Here is a 21,255-nt window from a genome sequence, read left to right on the forward strand (position 1 = left end):
TGAGGTACTTCTGTGGCCTTTCCAGCTGCTGAAGATGTCTTGTGAGGTACATTCCAAAAGGGGCATTGTACTCTATAATGGGTCTAATGAGTGTCAAGTAGAGGGGAACAATGACCTCTTTTTTCCTGCATGAGAACCCTTTTATGATAAGGTGTGCCACATAGAAGGACTTCCTGACTACTGTGGTGATGTGACTATCAAAGGAGAAACTACTGTCCACCTGGGTCCCAAGGTCTCTTATCACACATTTGGTGTTAAGTAGATTGCTGCCTATGTGGTAGTTCATGGGTACAGAGTTTTTACCAAAGGGGATGACACTGCACTTTTTGGCATTGAGCTTGAGGCCATGGCTCTGACACCAGGCATCTGTCTCAGCGAGGCCCTTCTGTAGGATGTCCACATCATTTGGGGACTTGACTATGGCTCCTAGTTTGCAGTCATCTGCTAACTTCATTAGCCAGAGGCCTTCTGTGTTAGCCTGTACTTCAGAGAAGTAGATACCAAACAGAAGAGGTCCCAGGACGGAACACTGTGGCATTCCACTTGTCACTGCTTTGAGGTCAGATTTGGAGTCTGCAACTTTTACAGTGTGGGTTCTGTCAGTGAGCCAGCTGGCAGCCCATCTTGTGACATAGGGATTTATACCTAGTTTAGTGAGTTTAGCTATAATTCCAGAATGGGGGATGGTGTTGAACACCTTGGCGAGGTCAAGATAGGCTGTGTGAACCACCTTACCCTCATTTACGGCTTTGGTGACTGCCTCAAAGAAGTTGATCCGGTTCAGGAGGCATGATCTGCCTTTTGCAAACCCGAACTGGGTGGGATTCAGAGTTTGGAGGTTACCAATGTCTTTGTTTATGAGTTCCATGATGATACGTTCCATGGTCTTGCAGACCAGGCTCGTCAGGCTAATAGGTCGATAGTTCCCGGGATCAGTGGTGGCTCCCCCTTTGTGGAGTGGGATAACTGCTGCTGTGTGCCATTCAGTGGGCACAAAGCCTGATGTGAGGCTATTATTGAACGTGGTGCTTAAGTGGGGAGCCATTTCGTTTTGAAGTTCGTGTAAAATGTAGCCTGGGATGTTGTCCAGTCCCATGGATGCTGTGTTTTTGGCTTTAGAGAGTGCCGCTTTTACCTGTGCAGTTGTGATTACAGGGACTCTGCATTCTTCCTGTATAGATATCGGCCCTTTAGAGGGTGGGGGGTAAAGTTAGCACTGAACCTATCTGTCAGGATGTTGGCAGTATCATTTGGTTCTGTAATTTTCGTGCCTTTGTGCTGTAACTCAGAGCAGATATGGGTGTTGTCATCGAGATTCTTGACATAGCTATAGAATGCTTTGTGTTTGTCCTTAGAATTAGTGGCGATTTTGTTTTCATAGCTAGCTTTAGAGGATCTTATAAGGGATCTCAGCTTCTTACTGAGGCTGACCAGGGAGCTCCTCCACTCATGGGATTTTACTCTCTTTTGCAACAGTTTCTTCCTTCTGTTGTACAGTTTGTTTATGGCAGGGGACCACCAGATTGGCTTCCTTTTTTTGGAGGATAGTGTCTTGGTTCTGTTTGGGATAGCACGATCCATGCACTAGTGTAAGTGCTTATAGAGTGCATTTGTGTAGGATTTAGCAGTTGTAACTGTATTGTCCATGTGCATGGGTGTCATGAAGTTCACCACTTCTGTTTTAAGAAGCATGAAGTTGGCTTTGGAGAATTTTTTTACCGTGGTTTCCTTAATGGGGGGGTGGAGGTGGGATGTGGATATGAAGGGTGATTAGCTTATGGTCGGATCGGACCAACGAGGAGTTGACTTCAGGTGTGGAACACCGGTCACTCATGTTGGTAATGACTAGGTCTAGGATATTGTTGCCCCTGGTGGGGGTCTGGATAAGTTGATCCAGGGCATTGGAGTTTATGAATTCCAGAAAGCGTTGAGCTAAGGAGTTGGTACACAAGTAGTTTTCCCAGTTAATGGTAGGGTAGTTTAAGTCGCCCATTATTAGGGTGTTTGATTGAACCCTAATATTTTCCAGTACATCAAGAAAAGAGGAGTGGGAATCCTGGGGCATGGTGAGGGATCTGTAGCAAGCTACAATTTGGATTGCAGTTTTGCCCAGAGTTAGTTGCACTTGGATAACCTTGGATGCATTATACTGAGCAACTAGCCTGGAGGTGTGGATATCCTTAATGAATATGGACACACTTCCACCTTTGGTGTTTCGTTCCAGGTTACATGGCCAAAAAGTGTGGTATGAGTTATAGCCTGGTAGTGTAGGGGTGCTCTCTGGAACCTTGAACCAGGTCTCAGTCACTGCACAGATATTGATGTTCTCCATTTTAAGGAGTGCCTCGGGTGAGTGCATTTTGAGATTTAGACTTCTAGCATTGAGTATCATTACCCTCAATTTTTGCTTGCCTGTTCCTGCTACGGTGGTGAATTTGTTATTTGAAACTTGCCTAGAAAAGGCACTATAGGGCAGCAAGAGCCTTAGCCAGTATCCGGAATCCCAGGGCCGACAGGTGCAGGCCATCTGTGGCAAAGCATCATGGTCTGTCAACCATGTCATTCCAAGCAGATGACATTTGTCAATGACAGATTAATGACATATTGTCATTAATCTGTCACTTTCTCAATATACAGCCTATTAGTATGGATATTAGGGGAGAGAATGCTACAGCTAAAAGCATCTCCTGTTCTTTTCCTGCCACCTGGCTTGTCTTGTTTGATTTCAGCACATCTGTCTCTTCTGTTGAGCACATACTGAATTATCAAAGGCATCGAAAATTAAGAGATCAATGCCAGCATTCTGAAACTGAACACACTGAAAACTCAAAACGTCAAAAATAAAACTGATCGCAAAAAGAAACATACTTTTTCCTTTTGTGATTGGTACACCTAAACTCCACCACAAATTTAGACCAAATGTGTATGAATAGTGGTAGTTTTACAGAAAGGGGTTTTGAAAGGTTAGGCACAGGGGGTGAATCTCTCCCTCCTCCGCTCTATTAATACCTGCTCACCCTAACCTTGCTCATTTTCATAATTCCAATCCTGGGTCTTGCCTTTCTAAAACCCTTTCTGTAACATTGCAACTAATCTAGGCAGAGTTGGACACACACATATGCAAACACACGTATACACACACACACACACACACACACACACACACACGTACACACACACACACACACACACACACACACACACACACACACACACACACACACACACACACACACACACTACACTACACTACACTGTACTACAACTATGCCTTCACTTAACCCTATCACACAAATAATCTCACCCCCTAATGTCAAAATCTTCAGACTATCTAAATGTTTTGGCATTCATTTCCCAGACCTACATTCCTGACCCCCAGGCAGTTTGACAGGTGTTAACAGATTTTAATGGGTGCTTCTTCAAAGAGCAGCTGGAATTGTGTTTCTGTCATCTGAGATGATGAGTTTGATGTGGTTACTACAAAACATAATGAGTTCTATGCTAATAAAGGGACTGAATTACAGAGCATAGGATAGTTGTGAGAAGGGTTTGTGACTTGCTTTTTTTTTTGGTGGGGGGGTCCTCCACATTGAGGTTTTTTTAAACACCTGTATTAACTTCACATATTGCACAGTGACATTGGTACTTTACATTTAAAAAAAAAAAAAAAGAAAACAAAAAATTATAAGCATTTATTTTCTTTTTCATGCATTATACACATATGGTTTCTTTATTAATTATTATTTACTTCAACATTACATAGATTACTCAAGTCTTGTTTTCCCTAAAATCCTCACTCCTCCTTATTCTGCATGTATTAGTCCCAGAACTTCTATTTATTTCTATGTAGCTTGCTCCTTCCCTCTTCTAAAGATCTCACCTCCAATCCTTGAATCTCCTTTGTAACTTTCAATGATTCGATTATGGCTGGTTTAGATTTAGATTTTTCTAGTAATTGTTTTCTGACATCCAGCAGCATTAAACTTAGTAGGGCCTTACTGTTTCTAGGCAATTCAGTTTCTATATCCCAGCTCAAAAGAATAATTTCCTTAGTAAAATTAAATTGTTAATCCAACATTTCTGATAAAGCACCTGTAGAGATTTTTTTTTAAACCTGCCAACTCATTGCATTTCCAAAAAACATGCTCCCAGGTACCCCCTCGTTCCCATTACACCTCAAACATTTGCTGTCTTCTTATGGAAAATTTCTCTGACACCTGCTTGGGTGCAAAAACTTCCATACAAAATTCCTACACATTCTAGATTTTGTTGCATGCTCTGGAGCCATCCAAATGTCCTCCCATTATTCCTTTCTATATTGTCATTCCGTTCTAAATCCCCAGTCTTTTCTAACCTCTTCTGACCGATTCTTATTGTTGGCGTCTGAATTTCTGATACTATAATTATTACGTGGACCTGAACAGCAGCATGCTGACTGCACTTACTGTCCACAAACTGTATGTCCACCTTGTTCTTTGAGCAGTTTTGTGTTCTGAAATGACTTATTAGAATGTGGTAAATGGACCTGACAAGATACTCATACCAGTGTTGCAAAGGTGCATACTACCTGCAAAATCTAGTCCTTAGAGATTATTTGCTATATGAGACTTTCACTTTAATGTCAATACTGGAGATTATTATATGCATGATTTCATTGTTTCTTTTAAAGGAGATAGAAAAATGCTGCAATTATTCAATAATGCACGACTAAACCATATACCATTTGCTGAGTGGACTATTTTATATTGTGAATTCTTGCAACATTGTTCTAGTGATTCATTCAAACAAGTTGACCGCAACAACCCAGAAGAAATTATCCAGAGTTCTACTTCTATGGTATATGAGCTCATTTCAAGCATATTTTCCTGTTTTGTTTTGTGGAAGAGACCCATCTTGCACTACATGGAGACTTTTAAAAAGTTTTCATCTTGCCGCTGTGGTATGGATGTCTAGGTGGGCTAAATTGTTTCCTTTTGTAGTAACAATATGTTTTAAGAAGCTGCAGGTGCTGAAAGGTTTTTTTTCATAGTTTGAAAAAACGTTTGTGAGTTTTATCAGTAGGCACGCTGGGTTCACACTGTTATCAACAATAATGCTGTAATTCAGGTCTGCATCTGGCATTTGTGCGCATGTGATATGCATTTTTGATTAACTTCAGATGTTGGAACTGTCTTGGCATGAATGGCTTCCTGTGCTGCTGACAAGTTTTATAACTATATAATGTTACATTTTCCAAAATCATACATTATCTAACCAAAAGCCAGGTTGTACAAATGTGTTGTGTTTTGAATGCCATTCAGGGATATATGGTGAATGGCCCTGTGGACATGGCTGACAAGTACTTTGTTGTGCTAAACACTTGCCAGCTGTATAATGTGAGTTTCTTTTACACAGTTTTCTCTCATTGGCTGACAACCATTAGATCCCATCATTCTTTGGGGGATTATTCTGCTGCAGCATACCAAACCCACCTCACCATTTCTTCATGGTTGCCCTGCCACGAATACACTGCTCTGAAGGAGACTGCAATGCTAAGTAGATTTTCTGCATGTGTGCTTCCACATAAACATTGCCCTGACTACAATGTAAAGCAATACCTGGCAGTCCTTTCAAAGTGGTTTGACTCAGTATGTGGCCCTCTCCTCCCAATTTCTTCCAGGATCAACCAGATAAATTAGATGGCAGCCTCCATCCCACCAGGATGGGTGAGCCAGCACTGACCACTCATTCCTAGCCTCTCAGAACAGCTCCTCCAGTATCTGGCTTGCTAATCAGTCCTGGGTCATCTAGATGTCACCTACGGCTTTAGCCCCTGTCCTGTACAGCTTGCTACAGTGTAACTTTTCCTCTCTAATACATTGTAACCATATGCTGCTGTCAGCCACTTGTACTGTATTAGGTTCATAGGTAAGTACTAGGCTATCTGCCCAAGGGCATTTATAACCCTAGCCAGAATGTGTTGGCTTTTGCCACCCCCTTAGATTAGTTCCCTGTGCCTCTGTCCAACAGAGCCATTAGTTCCCTGCACCACTGTCCAGCAGAGCCATTAGTTCCCTGTGCCACTGTCCAGCAGAGCCAGTGCAGTGATCCCCGGGGTAAAGTTTCTGTTTCCCATCCACCCGTCAAGGTTTCTCTTGAAGAGTGTTAGTGAGGGGCTCTGCCTGATGTATATTGGAATCCTGTTCCAAAGTATGGGGAGTCTCTGGGATAGGAATCTATCCCTCCAGCATGTCCTATTTATTGTTGTGGTGAGGTTTATATCTGTAGAGCTTGTGGCTCTCCGGGATTTGTTTTTTTTTAGGTGGAGCATTTCCATCAAATCTGGGTTGGACATGGCCTTGTATGTCAGGCAGAGATCACCTCTGAGTAAGCGGTATGCAACTGAGTACAGCTGGAGTTTCTTGAGTCGGGCTGCATAGGGCATCTGTTTGAGGCCAGTAATCCTCTTGGTGAGGTACTTTTGTGGCCTTTCCAGCTGTTGCAGGTGCCTTGTAAGGTACATCCCAAATGGGGCGTTGTATTCTATGATGGGTCTAATGAGTGATGAGTAGAGAGCCACAATAACCTCTTTTGTTCTAGATGTGAACCCTTTTGTGATTAGGTGGGCCACATAGAAGGATTTTCTAACCACCTCGGCAATATGATTATCAAAGGAGTGATTACTGTCTGCTTGGGTCCTCAGATCCCTTATTACATTTTCTGTATTTAGGGGACTACCACCTATTTGGTAGTTCATGAGTACTCTGTTTTTTCCAAAGGGGATGACTATGCACTTTTTGGCATTTAGCTTGAGGCCATGATTTTGACACCAGGTATCCATCTCATTGAGACCCATCTGGAGGGTGTCTGTATCAGCCGGAGAATTGATTATGGCCCATAGTTTGCAGTTGTCTGCGAACTTGGTCAGCCATAGTCCTCCTATGCTTGCCTGTACCTCTGATAAGTATATACCGAACAAGAGGGGTCCTAGGACTGAGCCCTGGGGGACGCCACTTGTAACCAGTGTAGAGTCGGACATAGAGCCTGCAACTCTCCTCATGTGGGTTCTATCCATGAGCCAGTTAGCAACCCATCTCATGATGTAGGGGGTTTATGTTCAAGCTGGTGAGCTTGTCTATAATACTAGAATGGTGAATGGTGTTGAAAGCCTTTGCGAGGTCTAGGTAGGCTGTGTGGACCTCCTTTCCCTCGTCTAATGACTTGGTAACCATCTCAAAGAAGTCCAACAGGTTTAGGAGGCATGATCTGCCCTTAACAAAGCCAAACCGGGTAGGGTCCAAGGTTTGGAGGTTCTCAATGTCTCTGTTAATGAGTTCCATGATGATGCATTCCATAGTCTTGCAGCCCAGGCTAGTCAGGCTTATAGGGCGATAGTTCCCAGGGTCTGTTGTGGCTCCATCTTTGTGGAGCAGGATAACTGTTGCTGTGCGCCACTCAGTGGGTACGTAGCCTGTAGAGAGGCTGAGTTTGAACAGTGTGTTTAGGTGAGGGGTTAGTTAATTTTGGAGCTCTTGTAAGACACAGCCTGGGACCCCATCCGGTCCCATTGAAGCTGTTTTTTTGGCTTTGGATAGGGCTGTTTTAACCTGTATGTCAGTGATTGATGGGGCCCTACATTCTTCTGGTATGGTTATGTGGCCTTTAGGGGATGAGAGGGGAGGTGAAGTTTGCACTAAACCTGTCTGCCAAAATGTTTGCAATATCAGTCGGTTCAGTGTATTTTGTGCTATTCTGCACTAACTCAGAGCAGATCTGAGAGTTTCCACTTAGGTTCTTGACATAGCTAAAGAACGCTTTGTGGTTATCTTTGGAGTCATTGGCAATTTTTCTTTCGAAACTAGCCTTGGATGATTTAATGAGGGATCATAGTTTCTTGCTGATACTGATCAGGGATGTCTTTTCTTCTTGAGATTTTACTCTTTTTTGTTCTAGTTTCCGCTTTCTGTTGTATAGCTTCTTTATGGCAGGGGTCCACCAGACTGGTTTCCTTTTCTTGGAGGAGTGAGTCTTGGTTTTACTTGGGATAGCATGATCCATGCATTTCTGCAGATGCTCATAGAGTGCCTTTGTAAAGGTTTCAGCAGCTTGGACAGCATTGTCCTTTAGCATGGGGGCTGTGAACATTTCCACCTCGGTCTTAAGTAATGTGAAGTTTGCTTTTGAAAGGTTTTTCATGGTGGTTTCCTTGATTGGGGGTGGGGGCGGTATGTGAATATCCAGAGTGATTAGTCTATGGTCTGATCTGACCAGTCAGGGATTGACCTCTGGTGTGGAACACTGGTCGCCCATGTTGGTGATGACCAGGTCCAATATGTTGTTTCCTCTGGTGGGGGTGTTGACCAGTTGATCCAGGGCATTCGAGTTTATAAATTCTAGGAAGCATTGGGAAAGGGAGTTAGTACTTGAGTAGTTCTCTCAGTTTATGTTTGGGTAATTGAAGTCACCCAGTATTAAGGTGTTTGGTAGGACCTTCATATTTCCCAGTGTCTCCAGAAATGCGGAATGGGGGTCCTGGGCCATGGTGGGTGATCTGTAGCAAGATACAATTTGGATTGCAGTTTTGCCTCTTGTTAGTTGCACATGGATGATCTCTGATGCATTGTGCTGCGCCACTAACCTGGAGGTGTGGGTATCCTTGATGAATATGGATACACCCCCACCTTTTGTGTTTTGGTCCTGTTTCTGTGGAGCCTTAAACCAGGTTTCTGTTACTGCACAGATGTTGATGTTCTTCATACTGAGGAGTGCCTCGAGTGCATGCATTTTGAGGTTTAGACTTCTAGCGTTGAGTAGCATTACCCTCAGTTTTTGGTTACTTGTGCTATTTATGGTGGTGGGTTTGTCTTTTGAGCCTTGCCTAAAAAAGGCACTATGGGGGCAGTAAGACCCTTGGCCATTATTCGAAAGCCTAAGGGTGACGGGTGCAAGCCATCTCTTGTGAAGCAACGTGGCTTGTCGAGCATGTCATCCCAGGTGGACAGATACTGGATCCCCTTTGAATGACACCAGAAACTTAGCCAATTGTTGAAATTGATAATTTTTTCTTTTTACTGTGGCATAATTCTTGGTGAGGGTAGGATGCTACTCAGGGTCATACCGGCCTGGGCTACATGATCAAAGAGCTCTTCCATGTCTCTTTTCATGTAGTCCAGGGAGGTGCATCTCAGGTCATTCACACCAACATGGACAATGACAGAGTTGTATTTGTACTTGTTCTGGAGTGACCTGAGTGCTTGTGTTATGTGGCGGATCCTGGCACCAGACAGGCAGATAACTGTAACCTTCTCCTTGTCCAGCCTAGTTAGTGGGACATCAGTGTACCTGACTATAGAGTCACCTATTACTAATGTGTTGGGTATGTTATTTTGCATTAAGGGCTGTGATTGCATGGCACACTGATTATGTGAAGTATGTGTTTCATGGTTGGTGATGGGGTGTGGATGTTGCCTGGATGTCTGCTTTGGAGGTCTCTGTTGCTTTTGCAGATTTTTATTTAGAGCCTCCAAGTATGTTTTCATGTATTCATGTGTGTTATTTGCCGGTGTTGGTTTATTAGGTCTATGTGAGACTGATGGTGTGTTGGAAGTATTACCCTTCTCCGCTTGACTGTCAGTTCCAGTCTTGGGTTGAGAGAGCTTTGCCTCCAATTTGGCTGTATAAGTGCAGATCTCACATATATTAGTGTTTGGTGGTAGTAGGAGAGGGTTGTCTGTGTACATGAGGCAGTTGTAACATTGCCTCAAAATGCCCGGATTCACCAGTTGGAGAGTAGACCGGAAACTGCCCTTTGGACATGCCTGAATAGGTAGAGTAAGCTGTTTTTCTGATTGGCTGGCGGGGACGAATAGAGAGTCTTATAGTCTAGTGCTAAGGTTAATTAGTGCTTGCTATGAGTTTTAAGCAGTGCTTGACTGTGAAATGAATGGTTTGAGTGTTAAAGTTGAAGGTTTGTCTAGTTCCAAGGGAAAATTTGAAGAGTAGACTTCGTGGAGCCGAGAATAGCTTAACTTTGGCTAAATAGAGCAACCACAAATGCGGTTTTTATAGCAGGTAAGTGAAAGAGATAGAAATTAGCCCAAAATGGCTGATAAACTACTAACTTCTGGGCTGAAACCACTCCTCCAGGGACAGATAGGCTGCTCAAAGCTCCCCTCTCTCACAGGTGAACAGAGAAACTTCCTTCTATCCAAGTAAGGTATGGACAACACAGAAACTTGTAACACAGCCCTGGATTCAGCAATAACCTGAAAACTGGACCATACTAGTTTAGAAAGGTGGGAAAAACGTTTTTTATTTATTTATTTATTTTTTTGTTTGTTTGTTTTTTTTTTTCAGAAAATAGAGCAGATACAATCAAATTTAGCCCAAAATGGCCAATAAACTACTAACTTCTGGGCTGAAACCACTCCTCCAGGGACAGATAACCTGCTCAAAGCTCCCCTCTCTCACAGGTGAACAGAGAAACTTCCTTCTATTCAAGTAAGGTATGGGCAACACAGAAACTTGTAACACAGCCCTGGATTCAGCAGTAACCTGAAAACTGGACTATACAAGTTCAGAAAGGCGGGAAACAAGTTTTTTTTTTTTTTTGTTTTTTTTTTCAGAAAATAGAGCAAATACAGTCAAAACATTATTTTACCAAATTAACCAGTTAAAAAGCTAAAAACTAAGCCCTGTTCCAGCAGTCTTCATTCAGACAAGTTCTAACTGCACAGTTCTGCCACTAGGGTACAGAGAAACCTTCTCCAAAAAAGACGGCCTGGATCAGTGCACAAGTTATACAAACAAAGCTAGATCCAGCCGGCCTGAATCTAGTCTATGCTACAGCTAACAAGGCGTACCGATTTCAGAAAGAAACAGTTCAAGTAAGCATGCGCAATAAGCCTTTAACCAGAAATTTCCAGCTCAGAAGGGCAGAATCTAGCCTCTCCTCCCACAAGAGTGCAGACCACAAACCTTAATGTAAAATAACTGGCCTGAATTAACACTTACCAGACTCAGAGAGTACCTGGAAGAGGATGTTTCACTGTGGATGTTTCTCGCAATCTCTGATGTCGTACAGAATTATCTCAAAATCATAGCACTGCTCCTGGAAGTGTTACATTTAGGAAACTGGTGTATAATTCCAAAAACTCTAATTACAGCCCAATATGTTAAATATATATTTATAAAAGAAGATGTAAATGTTAAAAATGGTTTTACAGGTACTGCAGATTTACATAAAGGTATGAGATAAAGTTCTGGTTAAAAAGGGCAAACATACAGCCAAGATACTGGCAGATAAGGAGTCCAAAAGTCCAAACTGTGCAGCTTTTATGAAAGTACTTGCAACACTTGATCACTTGGCAAATTATTAGTGCATCTGTTATTATCTAAATACTAAATATTTAGATGTGTAAACATTTCAGTAATTCATAAAATGCTTATTTAAACAGTGCCTGCTTGTGCTAGTGCAGTTGTTATAATCAGAAATACGGGAGCATCAGAAATTACATAATCCTCACAGAATATTTTAAGACTAAATATGGCTCATCAAAGAGAGCATGAGTTCAAAAAGGCAACTACATTTTTAGGTTAGGCAGACTATTTTCTAGATACTTTCTCACATTTACCGGTACAGAACATCTATGCATGCCATCAGCAGCTGAGGGGCAGTTACCATCTCAGGCACTGGGTATTCAGCCGGGTCAGAAAGGGGAGAATGAGATGCTATAGCCGTCTACCTCCTCTGGAGTGAGATCTAAGGGTTTGAGAAGACATTTATGTAATTTTAAATCCTTGTCATGGAAAGATTACTGCTTAAATCAAGCTGTTTAAACAGGTGATTCAAACCAACATGAGTTAATGTTTCAAAACGCCTGCAACTCCCATACAGGGCGCTTCCCCCTTGCAGTCCTGCATTTTATGTTACTAAGCATAAGTCACCAGAACATCCATATGCATTTTCCACATTTCTTGCCTTCTCATCTGATCCTTCACCTTATATTCTTTCTTTTGTTTTTTTGCCACATTCAGTTGCTGCCTGATTTTTATCTACCTCTAGTTTGATTTCTGTTCCCTCTTGATGTGGATATGCTTTTGCTAAACTAAGCAGAGAAGTCATCTTAGACTTATCATATTTCAAAACGTTCACTATGTTTTGGACTTGTGAGGTCAGCAGATATGTATGCAACCCCACAAGTGCAGATCTATCCATGTAATCAATTCTGAGGAGGTCAATACTTCCTTCAGAATGGGGAACATATAGTCTTGGTATACACTGATTTTTATAAATCATTTGATGAGCATGAAGCATCCTTCTTGTTTTCCTGTCCAAACCATCCAAAACCATTTGGCGCTAGTCAATCACTCCAAAACTGTAAGTTATGATAGGAAGAGAATTAGTTTACAGCTTGAACTTTGTTCCTAGATGTTAATGTTGTTTTCAGTATTAATTTAGGTCTTCAAAACTATTCCTTACTAAGTTTTATTTGCATTTGTTCATGTTTTATTGTTGATCCTTCATCAGTTCCTAAATACTTATAGATTCCCTCTTGCTCATCTTCTTTTATATCACATTTCTATCCCAAACTGATGTTTTCTTGGTGCTGCAGTTTTCCTGCTTTAAAGGTTGCTTTTCTACACTTTTCAAGACCAAGTGACATTCTTATATAATCTGAAAATGTTTTGACCACTTGCAGTTGTGTTTTCAGTTCCTCATCTGATGAACTATACGCATTTAAATAATCTACAAAAAACAGATGAGAGGTCTTTACACTTTGATGTTTTCTGGGTGCCAAAATACTGTAAAGTAGACAGCTTAATGGGTTAAGGGCAAGACAAAAGAGCAGTGGGTACAACGATTCACCCTGGAATATCCCCCTTTGAATTTTTATCCCTGGAATAATAATTTTCTTTTATCATGGCTTAACTGCAAAGTGGTTTGTCACTGTTTTATGGTTGCTGTATTGTAATTGATCAGTGTAGGGTGTATCTTATATGCTTTTAAGTACTATTTTATCCATGAGTGTGGGATACTGTCAAATGTTTTTTTTTTTCTCCATTATGACTTTATTTAACAACAAATGATCCTTAGTAGCAGGTGCCCTGGTGTTGCAGTGGTTAAGATTTCTGCAGGGTTTCCGGTTAAATCCTTTTCTGCATTTACTATTTGTGTGAATTATGTGAGTTCACCATGTATTCTTGTGAGGTGTCTCTAAGTATTCCACTTTTTTCTTATATCCTATGAACATGTTGGTTGAATTAGGCACTCAAGACTGCCCATGTAATTAGCACTTTCGGCCTTGACCATATGGACTGGGGGTTGTGGAGATGCATGGATTTATTGGCTGCAACAGTGTTTTAAATTAGAATAGTTTAACTAAAACAGTCAAGTCTATTTTAGTTGCATATGTTGCAAGTGCTAATTCAATGTCTTGAGAATTTGGGGATAAAGTAGCTTATTACTGAAATGGAATATTTGTCAACACCTAGTACCATTCGTCTTTAAGTTCAATACGCAGACTGTCAAAGATTCTGGATGCCAACATATTTCCTCTGGATTCACAAATGGATATTTTCCATGCAGGAACAGTGTAGGAGCTCCTGCATGGAAAATGGCCACCGAGCGATCCAGGAAAGCGCTGTTTTCAAATGCATGTGCAGCCCTACACTGTTCTAGCACGGAAAACCGGCAAATATGCAAATCACCTAATCTGCTGGTGAAAACCATGCTCATGAAGTGATTTTGTGATCCACCAAGCTGCCAGGTCTCCGTGCTAGAGCAATCAGTGCAGAAATGTATTCAGAAAATAATGGAGTACATTTCTGCAACTGACAAAATGGAGGCACACATGACAGCTCATGAAAACGCATGTATTATGTGAATTAGACATGCCAATGGCCAAATATAAGGCCATTGGCACTGAAATGTGATTAATTATTATGAAAATTAAAGTTTTTTTTTTTTGACTGATAACCGTTTGAGCATAGGGCAGCAGCGTGCAAATGGGATCGTGCTGAAAAAAAAAATGGGAAAACTTAATTGTGAGTTAAATCTGCATTTTGCCATTATAGTCAATGGCATGCAGAATGTAAACAATACCAGGGATCACTGGTTGTCAAGGGGAAAGGGTCTGTGTTAGTGCAGGAACTAATGACCTACACACTATGCAAATGAGGGGAGTTATACTGAATCACAGATTTCTTCAAAGTGTCAGCTTGTACCTAACCGTGTAGGTGCAGCAATAGAACAATGCAAGTGTAAGAGCTGAATGACTTCAGAAGGGGGTGTGTCATACTTGCTGTAAGCTCGTTGGAGCTCTGTGGCCTGTGTTTGCCCTTAGCTAAGCACAGCTAAGGAAGGGGGTGTGTCAGATGTGCCTGAGCACTGTGTACATAGCCTAAATGGGTGTGCATGCCACGCACTGGGATTTAAACAAAATAAAAAGAGGAAATGGCAGCATTGTTTACATTTGAGCACTGGGTATGTGTGGCATGCCTCAGGGCTTAAATAGGGAGGAACTGGGAAGGGGAAACCACTAGGAAGGCAATCAAGGAGAATTAGCATAACTGGCAGGTGGAATGTATCAGAATTAGTCAATTACACATGCAGCAGCCTAGCACAATACTATAAACTATGAAAACACCCTACAGACTGTTTTTTCCCACAGACTTAACTGCCAAAACTAACTAAAAATGTTAGAGGCTGCTGCTGCTTTACTCCATCAGTAGGTGCTAGAGACTGAGGGTGGCGAGGAGGAGAATGCTGAGAACTGACCCACAATGAGGAGGAGGAGAGGGGTGTACAAACCCAGGGTAATCTACCAGGGTCTACATGATCTGGAGATAGTAGTGCACTATAGGGTGGACAGGGACATTCTACAGCAAATTGTTGAGCTGTGCCGGCCACTCCTTACACACAGAACTAATAGAGGGGAACCCATCCCAGTGGATGCCAAGATATATGTAGGCTTAAGAATATTAGCCACAGGTACCATCCAAAGACCAACTGGGGATATCATGGCTGTCTCACAGGCATCAGCATCCAGTGTACTCCACCATTTCCTGGATGCCATGACACAACATGCCAATAAGCACATATATTTCCCCACCACCCATGTGGCATTAACCAGATGTATGCCTCTCTTCCACCGTATAGCAGAATACCTTGAGGTAGTTGGTGCTATAAACTGCATGCACATCCACATCAAAGCACCACCCGGTGAGCGGGGTAAGGTCTACATAAACCGCAAGGGCTTCCCCTCCATCAACTGCCAGGTCGTGTGTGATGCCCAGGGCATTATCATGAATGTGTGTGCTGGCAGCATTGGAAGCTATCATGACTCCCATATCTGGCATTGCTCACAGCTGTATCAGGCATTTGCCAGGGTGGGCATCCCATATGGCCATCTAGTGGGGGATGCTGGCTATGCACTGGAGCCATGGCTGATGACACCCATCAGAAATGCACACACATCTGAACAAGAACGCCATAATGAGGCACATGCATAAACCAGGATCATTGTAGAGCATGTGTTTGGGATGCTCAGGTCATGGTTCCGCTGCCTTGACATATCTGGTGGAGCCTTGCAGTACTCTCCAGCTCCATGTACACAAATGTTCATAATTTGTGCAATGTGCAAAACTACAATCCACTCTGCTACAGGCCCCATGAGGATCTCAAGTGTCTCTCCAACCTAACACCACTCTTAAGTATTCAACTGCGGTACCACCTTTATCATTCTTATAAGAAAAGCGCAGTCCGGGTCTGAACTGTCTGCAAACAACTAAAGTTAACTTTGAACCTAACACCACTCTTAAGTATTCAACTGCGGTACCACTTTTATCATTCTTATAAGAAAAGCGCAGTCCGGGTCTGAACTGTCTGCAAACAACTAAAGTTAACTTTGAACCTAACACCACTCTTAAGTATTCAACTGTGGTACCACCTTTATCATTCTTATAAGAAAAGCGCATTCCGGGTCTGAACTGTCTGCAAACAGCTAACGTTAACTTTGAGTATGTGTCTACCTGTTTGAGCCAATATTCATTTTCCCCTGGAGAGCACTCTGCTTTGGCTTGTAAGCAGCCCCCCCCCCCCCCCACACACACACACACACACTCACTCATCTTCCACTTTCTCTCTTATTCCCTTCTGTTAGCAGATAGTATCCATAATCTTAACAATGCTGTGTGTTTGTTAATATAAACTGAGACCACAGTGGCCTACTGATACAAGGTTATCCTGTTTTTCCACCTGAAAATGGTTAAGACATGACTTACAGTTTCAGAGCAGTCCTTGGTCAATTGTGATTGTTTCTCAAACACTAACTTGTCTTTGCTTTGGCTCATTAGCAGCAGTACAAAGAACTGCCTGCTCACACCCTTGTTCTCCCCTCCCCCTTCCCTGTTTATTACCTTAAGACAATCCCAAAGTTGATAAATATTACCTGTGGCAGGCACCATTTTTAAAACTACAACCACCCTTGTCACTATCATGTTCATTCATCAGTTAACTCTGTTACCTGATTGTTTCCAGCCCCCTCATAAGAGCAACTAACAGGGTCTCTTCCCGCTTCGCTCCCCACCCTGCCCCCTATTCCCTCCCGCCCCCAGTGGTCCCACCTTTATTACACTCACAAACCCCTCCCATCTTTCCGGTAGTCAACCACAGCGCTAACCCAACACTACCTCCTCCATCTTCCCACTAATATTACACCTCCTCAACTAACATGTACAAGCATACCTTACCTGTGCTCACTGCATGCACTCTCCTTGCATATCTTACATCCTACCAAAGCTCTATCATTCCCACACTCAACCACTACCACTGTACTACTACTCACACCACCACTCATGTCTTACCCTCACTCAGTTCCCCTGCCACCAACTCAAGAACCATCCCTATTCACCCCCCTCATATTCTACCAACTATATTACTCAAACATAAAGCATCCCTACAACTTAACATAGTAACCCTCCCACCATACCTATTACCCAAAGAGCACAATCATAAAGTTTCTCTTATAAACAAACACATTCAAAAACTGAGAAAACTAATAACCTCATGCATATCAAAACTAGCCCTAAGTGGAGATATCCACCCCAACCCTGGCCCTACCATCTCCAACCTCAATCCTCATAATCAGACTAGAAACCACAACTTCTCCCATATTATAGCCAATAGAAAGCCAAATGACTTCCTTCTACTAAGCCTAAATATTAGAAGTATATGCAACAAAGTCCACGAACTCCATGCCACCATAGACTTGTACTCCCCAGATATAGTCATCCTAACAGAAACCTGGCTAAAACCTAACATTACCAGTGAGCAAATACCCCCTACAGGTTATGGCATACTAAGAGTAGACCAGCTAAACAAGAAAGGAGGCAGTGTAGCTATAATATTTAAACAGCATCTAAACATCCAGATCTTAAAATCATCAGCTCCACAAATAGGCAATGAAGAAATAATATATACCAACCTCAAAATAAACCAAAACAAAACCATCAACATAATTGGATGCTACTTCCCACCTGGCCAAAACATCCCTCCACTAGAAAACCTCCTCAGCTGGTCTACCCACCATCTCCCCTAAGAAACTATCATCTTAGGTGATTTTAATATTGACTGGCAATCCTATTCTGGCAACAATCCAACCCATCATGTACACCTTCATGGCTTCACCCAACTAGTCCAGTCACCAACCAGGATAAATAAAAACTCCAGCAAGTACACTACCCTGGACTGGATACTAGTCAGTAAGAGCCCCCAGTCATATATAACAGGCTGCTTATCAGATAGCCTCAGTGATCACTCCCCAACATTCCTACTGAAAAAATACCTATACCAAGCTAAACCTGTCGTCTACCGCCAGATACGTAAAAAAATAAACTTTAACCCACTCACATTCATCTCATCCCTCATCGAATGTAACTGGCATTCTCTAAAGTACCTCAGTCTTGATGACGCAGTTTAATTTTTTAATACTGCTTTCCTGATCATCCTTAATTACCATGCCCCCATAAGACTTTCCAGAATCAAAGCACAAGCCTCCCCATGGCTACAGAAAACCACTAAGTCAGAAATGAAAAACAGGGATAAATCCTGTGAGCACTGGCACGAAACCAAGACCCCCTCAACTAGACAGAAATTCCTAGAATTACGCAATAGAGTCAAAAAACTAATAAAACAGGACAAATTCCGATACTACCAGTCTGCCCTAGACTCCACCGAACACAGCCCCAAACAATTCTGGTCCTCCATAAACTCCATCCTCCACCCAGGTAAAGTCAGTACCCCTCCTCCTAACATCCCTTACTCCTCAGAAAATATTGCTACCTCATTCAATACACACTTCACACAAACCGTACTATCACTAGCTAAACAACACAACCCCCCTCCCCTCCAACCCACACCTTCAACTAGTAATCTCCCCACTGCCTTCTCTTTTTCTTCTGTACCTACCTCCAACATAAAAAAAAACTCTTAACTAAACTTAAACCCACCAAATTAGCAGCAGACAACCTCCCAACTGAATACCTACAAATTGCAGCTGATGCTCTGGCCTACCCAGTATCCCTCTTGATTAACCGATCTCTGTCAGAAAGTTACATTCCCACACTGTGGAAAGTATCACATATAATTCCCCTCCACAAAGGCGGGACCCTCCACAGAACTAACCAATTACAGCCCCATAGCTTTTCTCTCTCCACTCTCCAAAATAATAGAGAGATGCATACACTCTCAGGTCTCAGACTACCTCCTTGCTAACAACCTCCTTTCCAATACTCAGCATGGTTTCTGACTAAACCATAGCACCACCACTGCCTTACTCTCCTTTACTAACACTATCCTTCAGCATAAAAACAATGGCTATCTCTCCTCTGCTACTTTCCTAGACCTATCTAAAGAATTTGACATGGTCCCACACAAACAACTTATCTCTGTCCTCAATAACCTATCCTTCTCACAATCAGTCACCAACTGGTTTCAGAGTTACCTGTCTGACCGCCAACAATCCGTTGTATGGCAGAATGACATATCTCCCCAACTACCTGTCTCCATAGGGGTTCCCCAAGGATCTATCCTTGGACCCCTAGTCTTCTCTGTTTTCACAAATAATCTAGCCTCTGCCACCACACATGGCACACTCATACAATACGCAGATGAATCAACCATCATCTGCTCAGCCCAGTCCCTACCCAAACTGCAAAATGTCACACAGGAAGCCTTTTTCTCTATTGAAACTTGGTCATCTGATGCCCAATTAATACTCAACCCAAACAAAACTAAACTACTCATCTTCCAACCCACCAAACATACTCAAAACAACTCTCATTTTAACATCACAGCAAAAGAAAACACCACTATATACCCAACTGAACACATCAAATTGCTAGGAGTGGAAATAGACAATAAACTAAAATTTGACATTCACATATCCATGACCATAAAATAAGTCCACAAAAAACTAGAAGCGTTATACAGAAATAAGCATCTTCTCACCAAAGCAGCAAAGATTTCAACAGCAAATTCCCACCTTATCTCCACCCTACTTTATGCCTCTCCAATATATACCAACCTAAGGCAATGCAATCTAAACAAGCTAGAGACCTGCTACAACAAAATTTCCAAATTCGCCACAGGGGCATCCTACCATAGTCACCACTGTCTCTCACTTGCTGAACTGGGCTAGCTTGAACTCCCTCACCTCCTTCAATGGTATCCACTCTCACTCGCCTACAAACTAGTAAACCATCCACTAAATGTCCCATCCCTCCAGAATCTACTGAAACCCTATCGCACCACCAGACCACTAAGATCCAGCAACAAAAATCACTTGCAGATCACTAAAGCCAATAACTCTGCTGGTGAAGCACTATTCTCTTGCACCATAGCCAAATTATGGAACTCCCTCCCACTCACAATTACCTCCGTACCATCATGCACCCACTTCAAAACTTTACTAAAAGCGCACCTAAAAACATGATGGCTATGCCCTTGCAACTCCCACTCTAATATCACCCACCCCATCCAACCACTACCTTTCTTTCCACTCCACTAACTACCTTGATTATAGCAAGCTCAGATGCTCATAAGCCTAGTACTTATACAGCAGGAACTTCTTATTTTAACATTTGTTAATGTTTGTTACGTACTTCACAGATAAAGATTCTAGTTGTCTACTGATGTACTATGTTCTTCATCTTTAAATATGTTGTAAGTAATTGCTATGTAAATTGTTAATCGCTATGTAATCCAATGTAACTACTGTCTGTTTATTTTAACTGTGGAGCTTTTCTCCCCGGGCCTCTGCTGAAAATGGACCTACGTCCAGTCGGACACTCCCGGTCAACAAATATAAATAAAATAAAAATAAAATAAAATAAAAATGCTACACAATGTGATCCTGCAGAAACAGCTGCAGCAGGAACAGCACAGGGCAGGGCCCCCCACCATTGCTAAGGCCAGCACAGGCACAAGGGACTTGGGGAGGAACATCGTAAGCCTGCCCCTGTAGGTAGAAGGAGGTGTGCCCAGTATGCCCATGCCTTGGCAAAGAGACAACTCATAGCACACACACTGACACTGTAGTGACCCAGGGACTGAAAACTCTCTCTGACTTGCATATACAGTAAAAGGGATGCCAAACATGACAGTACCTGAGCTTTACCATGTATAGGGAGTGTACTATGTGCATCCAGCATAGTCAGCCCTCCAGCACCGTCCTCAATACTGGCCCAGCAACAAGGTAAGTCACCCTTCCTATTAATTACTGAATGGAGTTGTATGTTCTCATACTTGTATGTATGATATGGATGCAAGTCTCATACTATGCCAATGTTGCGTTGGATCATTATAGATGGCAGGGTGTTGAGGAATGTGCATTAACAGTCTAGGTTCATAGATGTGGACCCATAGCAGGCTATGGTCTGGATTGCACTATTACTCCAACACAGTTGTACCAGAAGTATCTCCAATGCATTATGATGGAATACTAGTCTGGAGGTGTTCCTATCCATAATGAATATGGAGACAACACCACCTGTGGAGGTGTGGTGTGGTCCATTTTTGGGGGCTGACAGCTCTGAAATGCATCATAGCCTGATACTGCAGGTCTGCTGTCTGCTGCTGTCAACCACCTCTCCATTACAGCAGACATGTGTCTTCCACTCCAGTGACTGCTATGAGTGACTGTATCCTGACAGTTAGATGTCCACTATTGAGCAGCATGACCCCAGATTGCATACACGTGTAACTGTTATGGTGGT

Source organism: Protopterus annectens, chromosome 6.part0 (genome assembly GCF_019279795.1).
Source record: "Protopterus annectens isolate FY-2018-M chromosome 6.part0, PAN1.0, whole genome shotgun sequence".
Lineage (NCBI taxonomy): Eukaryota > Metazoa > Chordata > Ceratodontiformes > Protopteridae > Protopterus > Protopterus annectens.